Genomic DNA, 12,264 nt, shown 5'->3' on the forward strand with positions numbered 1-12,264 from the left:
AGATAAAATACAAAAGTTAAATGCACTCACCTGTCATTTCTATTTGTATCATTTGGTTTTATTGTCCAGAAAAAATTACATAAGTTAAATGCACTCACCTGCAACAGAAAGAAATGAACACAAAGTTAGAAATATGAATATTAAATTAATAAAATATATAATTAACTATTTGTTCTTGTTTAAAACAATATATATTTGTTCGATTAATTAACACTATGACTTCCGGTGACTTCATGTTGGTACCATGCGAAAGCTATCGGGTAAGTGCCGGTGATTAGACGTGCGGTGGGCATAATGTTAATAATAATAAATGAAAATTGAATAATAGAAAATATATTTTTGTTTTTTTTTTTATGAATAACGACACGCGCCCTAGTAAAACGAGTCAAAAAGGTAATATAGAAGAGATTCTACGTTTAATTTCGCACGATATCGAGTTACACCCCTTTTTTTCATTTAACGGGAGTAGCAAATTATCGGTCGTGTAACGTGATATCAAATGAACCCAAAAGAAGAGAGAGAAAAAACAAAAAATAATAGTAATAGTAGTAGTAGTAGTAGTAGTAGTAGTAGATAACACAGTAGTCGATTACAATTGTGAACAAGTTGGTGTGTAACGTTAACCCCTTTGAAATAAACTTTTGTACCTCAGTGCATCCCATCCTCATTCTCATCCTCACCCCTTCACCCCCATGTACTTTTATAATTAGTAACAGTACAAAGAAAGAGAATAAGAAAGAGAATTTTCATGCCAACAAGAGAAAGTCCTGCTGGTGTGTTGGTTGGACCAAATGGAAGGAATAAAAAAGAAGACAATCAAACAGACAGACAGACAGACAGAAGGATGGACAAACGAACAACGAGACAGGCAGATGGCTATTGGGATTTTCCTGGCATCGTATTGGTTGCTGCTGTTGGAACCTGAGCAAGTGGAAAGAACTATCCCAACCTCAATCCCGTTGCCCCCTAACCCCTTCACCCAGAGTAGTAATAGTAGAAGCAAATGCGACACCACCAAGATAAACCAAATCCTACAACCACCAACCACCATCACCAGTACAACCACTACTCCAACTACAACTACAACTGGTACTACAACAAGTAGTACACATGCAGAAGAAAGAAACGGTTAGTTGGAGTAAATGACGAAGGGTTGAACGAGCTAATACTCACACACACACACACACACATACACAAACATGAGAGAGAGAGTGGTTTGAGTATACGGGGTTGGTGGACGTTACGAGTCTTTGTTGTACGGCCCAGTTCTGCCAACGTATATAATGCTAGTTTCTGAACGTGTTGAGCTTGCTGCTTTATGGAATGAGAGAATGAAAGAGAAAATGAAAGAGAGAGAGAAAGAGAACATTAGATATGCTATGTTACACCACTTCCAACACGTCCGATCCGTCGGTGTACTTTAAATTAGACGAGTTTTCCCCCCGTTTGCTGAGCATTCACTGGGCACGTACGAGACTACATTATGTAACGTAGTTTTACTAGATTAACCGACTTGGTATAACCTCCTACTCATACTACCTACCCCCTCCCCTCCCCTCCCCTCCTCTCCTCATACTCTTAGTTTTTCTCTTCCACCCCCTTTTTTTACTCTGTACTGTAATCTCGACCTATCTTCTGTCCCTTTTATTCTTCCCTTTCAGAATATTGCCCCCACTTACACCTGGATCAGTCGTATTTTGTGAGACATATCTCATAAAGCAAACACCCCATACTTTTTTCATGGTTTGTTTAACGCTTTAGTTGTTGTTTCATTATTCTTTTGTTAATCCTTTGACCAATGTTGATTTTTGTTGTTTTTGTTGTGGTTGTTTGGTTTGGTGTTGTTTCATGTATTATCAATGATATTATAGTATGATGTATACATAAATGTTCTATGAATCAGTCACATAAGTTGTTTTAACTAATTATTTATAATTATTTAATAATATTGGAATTTATGTATATATATATATATATATATATATATATATATAAAGTTAATAAATTTTGATAGAAACACCAAATTCTATCAACAATTCTTTTTAAAACAATAAACATCAATTTTATAAACTATTAATTATTGAATAAATTATACAATTTAAACAATATATTTAATATTTATAAAATAAATCTTAGAAACGATATTATCGAACTATACAAAGTTGTACATTGTCTACAAGAAATTAGAGAATCTTGTAATAGTAGTGTTGCAGTATAAGGGGTGAGAATTAGGCGAGAACCTAAGTTTCTCGTCTACATGCTATTGCGAATGGAAGGAGAAAGATGGAGAAAGGGAAAGGGAAAGGGTAAAGTATGAGAGAGTAGAGGTTGGTATCCCAGTAGTAGTATGGATTCAACCGCAAACACTTACACTTCTGCAATATTAATTGTTAGCAAGTATCTAACTGTTTGAATTCGACTAACAACAAGTAAGTTTATATTTCAATAATAATAAGAACCCTTTTGTAAGTTTTTCCAGAATTCTATATTGATTTTATTTCATACTTTTTTCTCTCAATCAATTACCTAACCAATCACATTCATAATTCAAAGTTGAAATCACACTTAGAAAAATCTCTGTAAAAAGAAAAACACAAATTATAGCATCATGGGGATAGATTATGTTTAATAATAGGAAAATATATTTATTTAAGGTATTATAATATTTATAATAATATTATTGAAATATTTATTATTAATAAAATAATATATCATAGATTTTTTATATTTTTGCAATAGTCATATTTGATATATACCAAAATACAACACTCATTATTATTACTATTATTTAGATTTCAATTGTACTACATTTTCCTTTCAACTACCCCCTCTCCAATTAATATTTTCCTTTATTATTATTCGTTAGGTTCAGTAATTAAGAAAAAATAAATAAAAAAACGTATCTGAATAAACATTTTCATTTCCAATTCCCAAGTTGTGTATTTCCAATAGAAATGATATAAAAACTCAATGTGTAAGGGGTGAGAGGGAGGGGTGGGTGGTCCCGTTGATTCTTTCGAGTACTATTACGTACTAGAAGATATCATTTCATTTTTTTTTTATTTTTCTTATTTCTTCTCTATTCTACTTCTTTCTATTATTTTCCTCGGTTCGAGAGACGAAATTAGTCTGCGTCAATAATTGTCCTCTCTCGTCCCGGATTTCGATCAGAAACGGTTCACCGAGTTCTCCACCTCCCATACCCATTGGGTTATAGGTACTACTCTACCCTTCTTCAATCCCTGCGTTCCGACGTCCCGGAAATTATTTTATCCCTCCCCCGTTCAACCCCTCTTCCCTCCACCTACTCATCCTCAAACCCAGAAACTCGACTTTCATTCCATTCCATGGTACCGTACCCTCATCCCGTTTGGTTCTTTTTGCTACTGGGTCCCACGTTTCACTCTCTAACCAACATCAACGTCAACACCAACACTAACCCTTCGAACTCACCATCACCAATCCCCCAAACCCCTAACCCTCTTTTAGCTCGCAACACTTCTGTCTTTCCAATCGATTCTGCTATTTCTTTTTAACTCAACAAATAGACAATGGATCATTGTTGTGTTCGTGAGGGGTATAAAAAAGTAGCTTTAAAAAAAAAAACAAGTTCGATAGGAAAACAAACTGTATCAATGAAATTGAACAGAAATGTAGAATATAGAATTTTGATCTCATTCTAGTTATATATATAATAGATTTTTTGTAATGTTTTTTTTTCTCTTCGTATTTTTGTGTTTGTTCTACTTGTTTGTTTGTTCCTATCCACGTTGTTGTATCATCCCAGATTAACTTGGATTAATTTCGTAGGTGAATTAGTAATCGATTGATCATGTATTTACAGAGGTCACCCCCTTTACGAAGCCATAATAATCTATCGGATCACATTAGATCCGAATGAAACTGGGACAAATGAGTTGTGACGATTTTATTCCTACTTACTTATTTACTTAACACGTTTTATATGTTTCAAAGGATTTATTATTTTGTTAAAGAATTTTAATATAATTGATAATGTTTAGTGGGTGTGTTTGTGTGTTAGTTTTTATTATTATTATGTTATTTGATGATAAATGAATGAATTTAATTGTAAGTTATAGTATATTTCGTTGTTATATCGTCTTAAGTGAGACGAATTGTGATAGATCAGTGATGGTTGCATTTTTCAAAACATAGGTTACATTGTTCTTGGACATTGATGAAACGTATCGTTCATAAAACAACGGGTATGTTTTTTTTTATATATATATTTTATGGGTCAGAATTTTATTAAATTAATTATTGATATTATATAAAAATATATTTGATTAAACGTAATTTAATTTGTCAGTATTTGTAGCAGGAACAAAATTTTGTGCACAATTTTTATATTAACACTATGACGTCCGGTGGTTTCACGTTGGTACCATGCGAAAACTTTTGGGTAAGTGCTGGTGGCTTTACGTTTGTGCCAAGCAAAAATTGCAAGTGCCGGTGGTTCCACGTTGGTGTCATTCGGAAATTATTGCGCAAAAGTAATATATCAACAATGTATATATTTTATTAATTTATTATTATAATTGTTATTACTTATACTTAGAAAAAAAATATATTTACACAAATAATAAATTAGTATAAAATGCAACCTTAAAATATTACAATGATCATCTTTGACAAAAAATAAAATATTATCAATCATTCGTATATTTTAACCTAATCGAAGTCTTGACTCGTACAGAATAAATAAAAAAGAGAAAGGCTTCAAAAAATTGTAAAAAGACACACGAACGTAGAGCAAACTGTCATTTCGTGGCTTCTGTTAACGGTTACTCGCGATTTTTACGTTGAACGTGAAGCAGTCAGTCGCAGTTGTAGTTCGTAGTCGCATTCAAGAATGGCAAAAAAAGAAAAAGAACAAAAAAAAAGAAAAGATGGCACGTGAGAAGTTTCCGTGATATTCTCATAGAATCTTCTCACGTTGCTATATCTTTTTGTGCCGAGGTAGATGCCCGAAGACACCACCCCCACACCCCTACCCCTACCCCTATCCCCGTCCACCAAATTTCTTATGCGATATTGCATTCGTCTGCAGAAGATGGGGTTGATTATGATGATGATGATGATGATGATGATACGAATATTATATATTAGAAATAATTTAAATATAATTTATATACAGGGTGACACAATTAGTCTCATATTGTCCCTGAAACGTCATGGTGATGTCATCTAGTGTAAAAATAAAAATAATATAAATTATAGTTTTTTTAGACTGACGGGAATCGATCTCGCGATCTTCCAGACCCAAAGCAAGTGCTCTACGCACAAAGCCATCCCTTCTATTTCGTATATTAGTTTTGGAACTAGTACTTATGATTATAATTTGTTTAAAACAAAACATCCTTATGGTATTTTATTATTTATTTTTTTTTCTATTGAATATTTTATTTAAAATATGATTTTGCAGGATAGAAATAATTTCCAACTTAATTTTTAATTAAACTGAAGTATATTTTATTAATTTGAAATTATACAGGAGGGTTCTTTATTACATGTTTTTAAACGTGGATTTTAAATTTAATAAAAGTGAGATCGAATTAATAAAAAATAAATTTAAGAATAATCCTAGATATTATTATTTCTATAATATCTAAAGATATGATATTATTTTATTGGTACGAAAACCATGAAATAAATATCAAACGTATTTGTTAAATATTTTACAGGTATATAATTTAGAATGGATTGTAGTAGTACTAGACGAGTAAGTACTATTTAAATATAATGCGTTATCTAGGGCAAGAAAGGTAGTAGTACATTAGAGGAGTAGACATGGCTATTAACAATTCATGATGGGGAAAGGTATCCGCATATGAAACTAGGCGAGAGTAAGTACGAGAATAGCTGTCGAAGAGGGTGAGAAGCAAACGAAACTAATCGATACTCTCTACTACTACATTACACATATACACACTCACAGATGTATACAAAAAAAAAATTCCCAAACTTTTATTTCGACATACATTTTATACATTCAACGAATATCATATGTGCAAATAATTATGATAATGGTCTAACAATAATACAAAATGAATGTATAAGTTATTTCACATCGCGTTATTTTCAATTAAATTAATTTCATGCAATTTTTGATGATATAAGTTAAATAATACTAAAATCATATGCTTAAATAATTAAAATAGATTATTATTTAAAAAACGTATTAAATATTTCAAAAAAATATAAATATGCATTAATTAGAATTAATTAATTATTATGTACACATAATGATAAATAATTGATTGAATAATAAATGATAAACAATTTGACTTAATTGAATGATTAAAAACAAATATATCAATAATTATAAAATAATAATTAAATATTAAAACTATGACGTCCGGTGGCTTCACGTTGGTGCCATGCAAAAATTCTATATAATAATATACTTATAATAAAAATTAATATAAATAATAATATTAAAATAAATGAAGCAAAAAAACAAATATAATAATTAAAAATAAAATAAAATTAAAAATAGAAACCAACACTTTTCGCAATTATTGTAGGTATTAGGTAACCATAATGATAAATTCAAACATGAAGCACAAATACACACAACTACAAACGTACATGCATTAATAGATACACGAGTACACACTAACTATGCATAAATAGGGAAGCTCTTGATGGAACAGAGCCGATATATACGGTTGACGTGATTTTAGACGTATGCTCACTTTAAACGACGAACGGTACAATCTGATCACACGGTATGAAATCAAGGGGGATAACGATTAATTGGGTCACAAACCCAAGTGCAGGACTATTAGCATTTATATGGACAAAGAGAGAGAGAGAGAGAGAGAGAGAGAGAGAGAGAGAGAGAGAATAAAGCGGCTTCGTTCGACACCTCTCAACACCCCCCTTTTACCTTTCCCTTTCCCTTCCTATCTCGCAAAACCCTCCCTAACCTCACTTTCCTCCTATTTCAGCCGGTTCATCGAAAGTGCGCCGATGCAAATTATTCGGATTAAAATCGTGTCACGTATCGGTAGAAGCGTTCTCGTTTCTCTCTCTCTTTCTCTCTCTCTCTCACTATCTTTCTCTCTATTTATGTATATGTATGTAACCTTTTATGCATGCGTCAATCATGCACGGTATGTACGTGGATCTATGATATAATGAGTTCCGCTTCGTCTAAAGACACGGCCAAAGGTTAACGACCAAGAAACTATAGAAAAAAAAAAAAAGAAAAAAAAACAGAAACTTTTTCTGCACGGATAAGTGCAAAGTTTGTTTAACTTTTTTCCAATTTTTATTTTCTTTTTTGTGTCCATTTTTTTTTTTGTATTTAACCCGGTTATAAAGAATATATAATAACTGTATGTAAAAATTTATGATACCGGGATATTATATTTACTGTATTTTTATTATATTAATGGTTAATAATAATAATAAATTAATAAATAATAAAATAACACGATTTTTATTGTAAAGATAAATTAAAGTTGATGTTGGGATCACGTACAATTACGTCACACTTTGATCTCATGACTGTTAATTACAATATTTGTTAATAACAATATTAGATTTAACGATTCTCACATTGCAAATATATGCAACTTGATATCGTATAAAATTGCACATTTTGTTTAATTTAATCGAGTGTTAAGTTTACAATTAATTAATTATTTAATTACTACTGATACCAATAGCAAATTGTATTTAATATTATTTTCATGTAATTATCATATACATTATTTATAATTATTAATTTATTTTATATCATTTATATATTATAATTAATTATTATTGATTCATTTAAATTATTCTTAAACTCGTTACAAATAAATATTATTATTATTATTATTATTATTAAAAATAAAAAATTCCAATTTTATTGTCGATAAAAATTCTCGATAGGTTGGAGTGATTTAAAAAAAAAAAAAAAAAAAAAAAAAAACGCATAAAGGATATTATGCAACCGCAATGCAATACATTGATGCAATTTCAATTCAACAAGGTCCTTTACGTATGCTAAACACATGTTAAAGGAGATTCTCGAAGAGAAACAGTTCGGCCCCTTTTCCTCGAAACAGGATATCTTTAAGCTTGGAAGAAATAAAAAAAAAGAAGAAAAAAAATATAAAAAACCGATACTTGCATCAAGAGTACCGTGAGAAGTCGATATGACTGAAAGTTTGACAGATGGTATCCCTTTATTTATAAATTCTTAGTCGCAAAACGCATTCTTTTGGATCAAATTTATATTTTTTATTTAGAGGTTATCTAAGTCTTTTTTAATTCTTTCCATCTTTTTTTTTTGAGGTGTCATTTTATTTTCTTCTATTTCATTTAATATATCTTTATCGATAAAAATTTAGTGTTCAAATGTTCGACCACTAATAACTTTGAAATTACTCAACCGATTTTAATGAAATTTGTTTTATTTTGTGTAATTTGTTTCAACTTAGAATAAAGGATAATTTTTCTCGCGTTTATTTTCTATTTTTTATCGCAAATTTAAGAATTTGTTAACAAGTGATTATCTAGATCTTTAGGTTCTGTAAGTTTTCGATATGTGGCGCTGTACTATAATTCAATTAATTTCAATTTACATAAAAAATAACCTTACTTCTCCTGTTTTTGCGTGTAATATTATTTTATGTATTCCATTTTAATTGGAATATCATCTTTTGTGTGTTGTAATAATCTACTAAATTATTTAGAATTATATTAAATCAACATTTAACAACGTAGCAAACATTAACATCCTAGTATACATGTATATATGTAATACATAACATTGTCTTAAATTTATTTCTCAAAAGTATACGAAAATGAATGCGAATCTTTATCCGCAACCATCCTTTGTATCTAACTTTATAGAACATCTGAAGAAATATAATACGACTTTAGCATCATCCCACTTCTCATCACTCTTACCACCTTACCTCACCTCAACTCCAACCCATTCACCCCAAACCACTAGGAAAAAAGCCGATTTTGGTAGAAGAAGTAAACGTGGAGAGAACCCACCTAGTCTTTTCTCGTTTTTCCAATGGTGGAGAGGATATAAGAGACATGGGAAATACCTTGAGCTGGTAGTATAAAATACAAGAAAGCTGAAAGGTTAGCAGCACACGTAACCACCAGCAAGAAAACAGAATGAATGAGAGGAAAGGACAAGGGACAAGGGTGGTATAAAGAGTAGGGTAAAGGGAAAGAAGAACAGCCTACATAAATCATCAACGTTGACTCCAACAAAGTCATACTATTTGTTCATAAAATAAGAATTTTGAAGAAGAATCATATTACTTATATTCATAAGTATTATATATGAGAAATGGAATGGATTAAATATGAGGAGGAAGGGGGGGGTGTAAATGGAATTATTAATAACAATTATAAACATTTATTTTTATATTAAAATATTATATTTAAAATTTCAATTTACTTTTTCATACTATTGTACTACAATTATTTTATTATTAATTATTATTATTATTTTTTTAATTGCAGTAACATATATTAACAATTTATTCAATTACAATCATTAAATAATTTTGAGGTTTTTTTTAGGTTACTTTAATTGGGAAGAAGAAAAGGTGAATTTGTATATCAAAGGGTGATGGTAATGATAAGGGGTGAGTTAAAAGGAAATTTAAAAGCTTACATTTATAGAATTTTATATTCTGTTCTAACTAAATTTACTTTGGAAACTCCAATTGCACCCTTTACCTTGTGTAATAAATAATTTTGTAGGTTATGAATATACATATCTACAAAAAAAAAAAGAACATCGAGTGGTTTAATTGGAGTTTTTATCTTTTGTTCTTTTTTTTATTTTTGTACAAATTAATATTATTATTTAATAACGGTAATTATTCAGGAAACGGGACTGTCTTTTAACGAATCGTATTAATTAAAAAAAAAAAAAAAGAGATAAAAAAAGAGGAAGTAATTTTGTACGAAACGATAATTACAAAAATATCCACGAATTTTCTCATCCAATTATACTTTTCAAAGTTATTAATCGATTAATCTTCGAATAATTAGAGAAAGACTGGAAACAAATTTTAACGAGCAATCTGAAATAATTGATTTTCTAATCGTGAAATAAAATAATTATTTAAGATTATAATTAGGAAGAAGAAAAGATAACATAACCAAAAAAGAAAAAACATTTCTTACGAGTTTTAATTTTAATCCACACAAACAACATAATTGTTCACAACAAAATTATTACCCCATTTTTATTTCACACAACTTTAATAATTTTTGTCTATTTTTATTAAGGGGACCTTCTACTCTGAGCACCTAAAAAAAAGGCTATATTCGCGAATTTTTTCCAAGAAAACTATAAAAGATATCGATCTAAAAGTTGTTAGGTTTGTTAAATTGAGTCTTAAACTATATAAATGAATTTTTATTTTTTCATTTTAATTAATTTTTTATTGCAAAAACAGTAGTATAAAAAAACACCTTAGAACTTTAGTGCTTTGGTAGCTCCATCAGAACTTGAGAATGGCTTACCTGAAACATAAAAGTAAAATGGTTTTATATTCTGTATGACTTCAGCTACAAAGTGACAGTTTTATATAAAAATTTTTACCGGCATTTAGTATCGGCCCATTACCGGCATTTAGTATCGGCCCATTACCGGCATTTAGTATCAGCCCATTACCGGCATTTAGTATCGGCCCATTACCGGCATTTAGTATCGGCCCATTACCGGCATTTAGTATCGGCCCATTACCGGCATTTATTATCGGCCCATTACCGGCATTTATTATCGGCCCATTACCGGCATTTAGTATCGGCCCATTACCGGCATTTAGTATCGGCCCATTACCGGCATTTAGTATCGGCCCATTACCGGCATTTAGTATCGGCCCATTACCGGCATTTAGTATCGGCCCATTACCGGCATTTAGTATCGGCCCATTACCGGCATTTAGTATCGGCCCATTACCGGCATTTAGTATCGGCCCATTACCGGCATTTAGTATCGGCCCATTACCGGCATTTAGTATCGGCCCATTACCGGCATTTAGTATCGGCCCATTACCGGCATTTAGTATCGGCCCATTACCGGCATTTAGTATCGGCCCATTACCGGCATTTATTATCGGCCCATTACCGGCATTTAGTATCGGCCCATTACCGGCATTTAGTATCGGCCCATTACCGGCATTTAGTATCGGCCCATTACCGGCATTTATTATCGGCCCATTAATAAAATTTATTATCGGCCCATTACCGGCATTTAGTATCGGCCCATTACCGGCATTTAGTATCGGCCCATTACCGGCATTTAGTATCGGCCCATTACCGGCATTTAGTATCGGCCCATTACCGGCATTTAGTATCGGCCCATTACCGGCATTTAGTATCGGCCCATTACCGGCATTTAGTATCGGCCCATTACCGGCATTTAGTATCGGCCCATTACCGGCATTTAGTATCGGCCCATTACCGGCATTTAGTATCGGCCCATTACCGGCATTTAGTATCGGCCCATTACCGGCATTTAGTATCGGCCCATTACCGGCATTTATTATCGGCCCATTACCGGCATTTAGTATCGGCCCATTACCGGCATTTAGTATCGGCCCATTACCGGCATTTAGTATCGGCCCATTACCGGCATTTATTATCGGCCCATTAATAAAATTTATTATCGGCCCATTACCGGCATTTAGTATCGGCCCATTACCGGCATTTAGTATCGGCCCATTACCGGCATTTAGTATCGGCCCATTACCGGCATTTAGTATCGGCCCATTACCGGCATTTAGTATCGGCCCATTACCGGCATTTAGTATCGGCCCATTACCGGCATTTAGTATCGGCCCATTACCGGCATTTAGTATCGGCCCATTACCGGCATTTAGTATCGGCCCATTACCGGCATTTAGTATCGGCCCATTACCGGCATTTAGTATCGGCCCATTACCGGCATTTAGTATCGGCCCATTACCGGCATTTAGTATCGGCCCATTACCGGCATTTAGTATCGGCCCATTACCGGCATTTAGTATCGGCCCATTACCGGCATTTAGTATCGGCCCATTACCGGCATTTATTATCGGCCCATTACCGGCATTTAGTATCGGCCCATTACCGGCATTTAGTATCGGCCCATTACCGGCATTTAGTATCGGCCCATTACCGGCATTTATTATCGGCCCATTAATAAAATTTATTATCGGCCCATTACCGGCATTTAGTATCGGCCCATTACCGGCATTTAGTATCGGCCCATTACCGGCATTTAGT

General features: G+C 32.4%; 2 protein-coding genes across 5 annotated transcripts in view; one reads left to right on the top strand and one right to left on the bottom strand.

Annotated features, from left to right (window-relative positions):
• The window catches only part of LOC107071673 (tachykinin-like peptides receptor 86C), a 216,674-nt gene that overhangs the window by 112,182 nt on the left and 92,228 nt on the right, over positions 1 to 12,264 (top strand). The window lies entirely within an intron of this gene.
• Positions 1 to 12,264, bottom strand: part of Tsp26A (Tetraspanin 26A) — a 120,339-nt gene that overhangs the window by 72,907 nt on the left and 35,168 nt on the right. Inside the window, exon 2 of one of the 4 annotated variants that reach the window (XM_089176669.1) lies at positions 31 to 98. The exons of the other annotated variants lie outside the window; for them this stretch is intronic. The gene's annotated coding sequence lies outside the window, so the exon portion shown is untranslated. The remainder of the gene's footprint in view (positions 1 to 30; positions 99 to 12,264) is intronic. 4 annotated transcript variants of the gene reach the window in all.

This window comes from Polistes dominula, unplaced genomic scaffold (genome assembly GCF_049000335.1).
Source record: "Polistes dominula isolate Pdom_NZ unplaced genomic scaffold, Pdom_raw_medaka contig_80, whole genome shotgun sequence".
NCBI classification, from domain to species: Eukaryota; Metazoa; Arthropoda; class Insecta; order Hymenoptera; family Vespidae; genus Polistes; species Polistes dominula.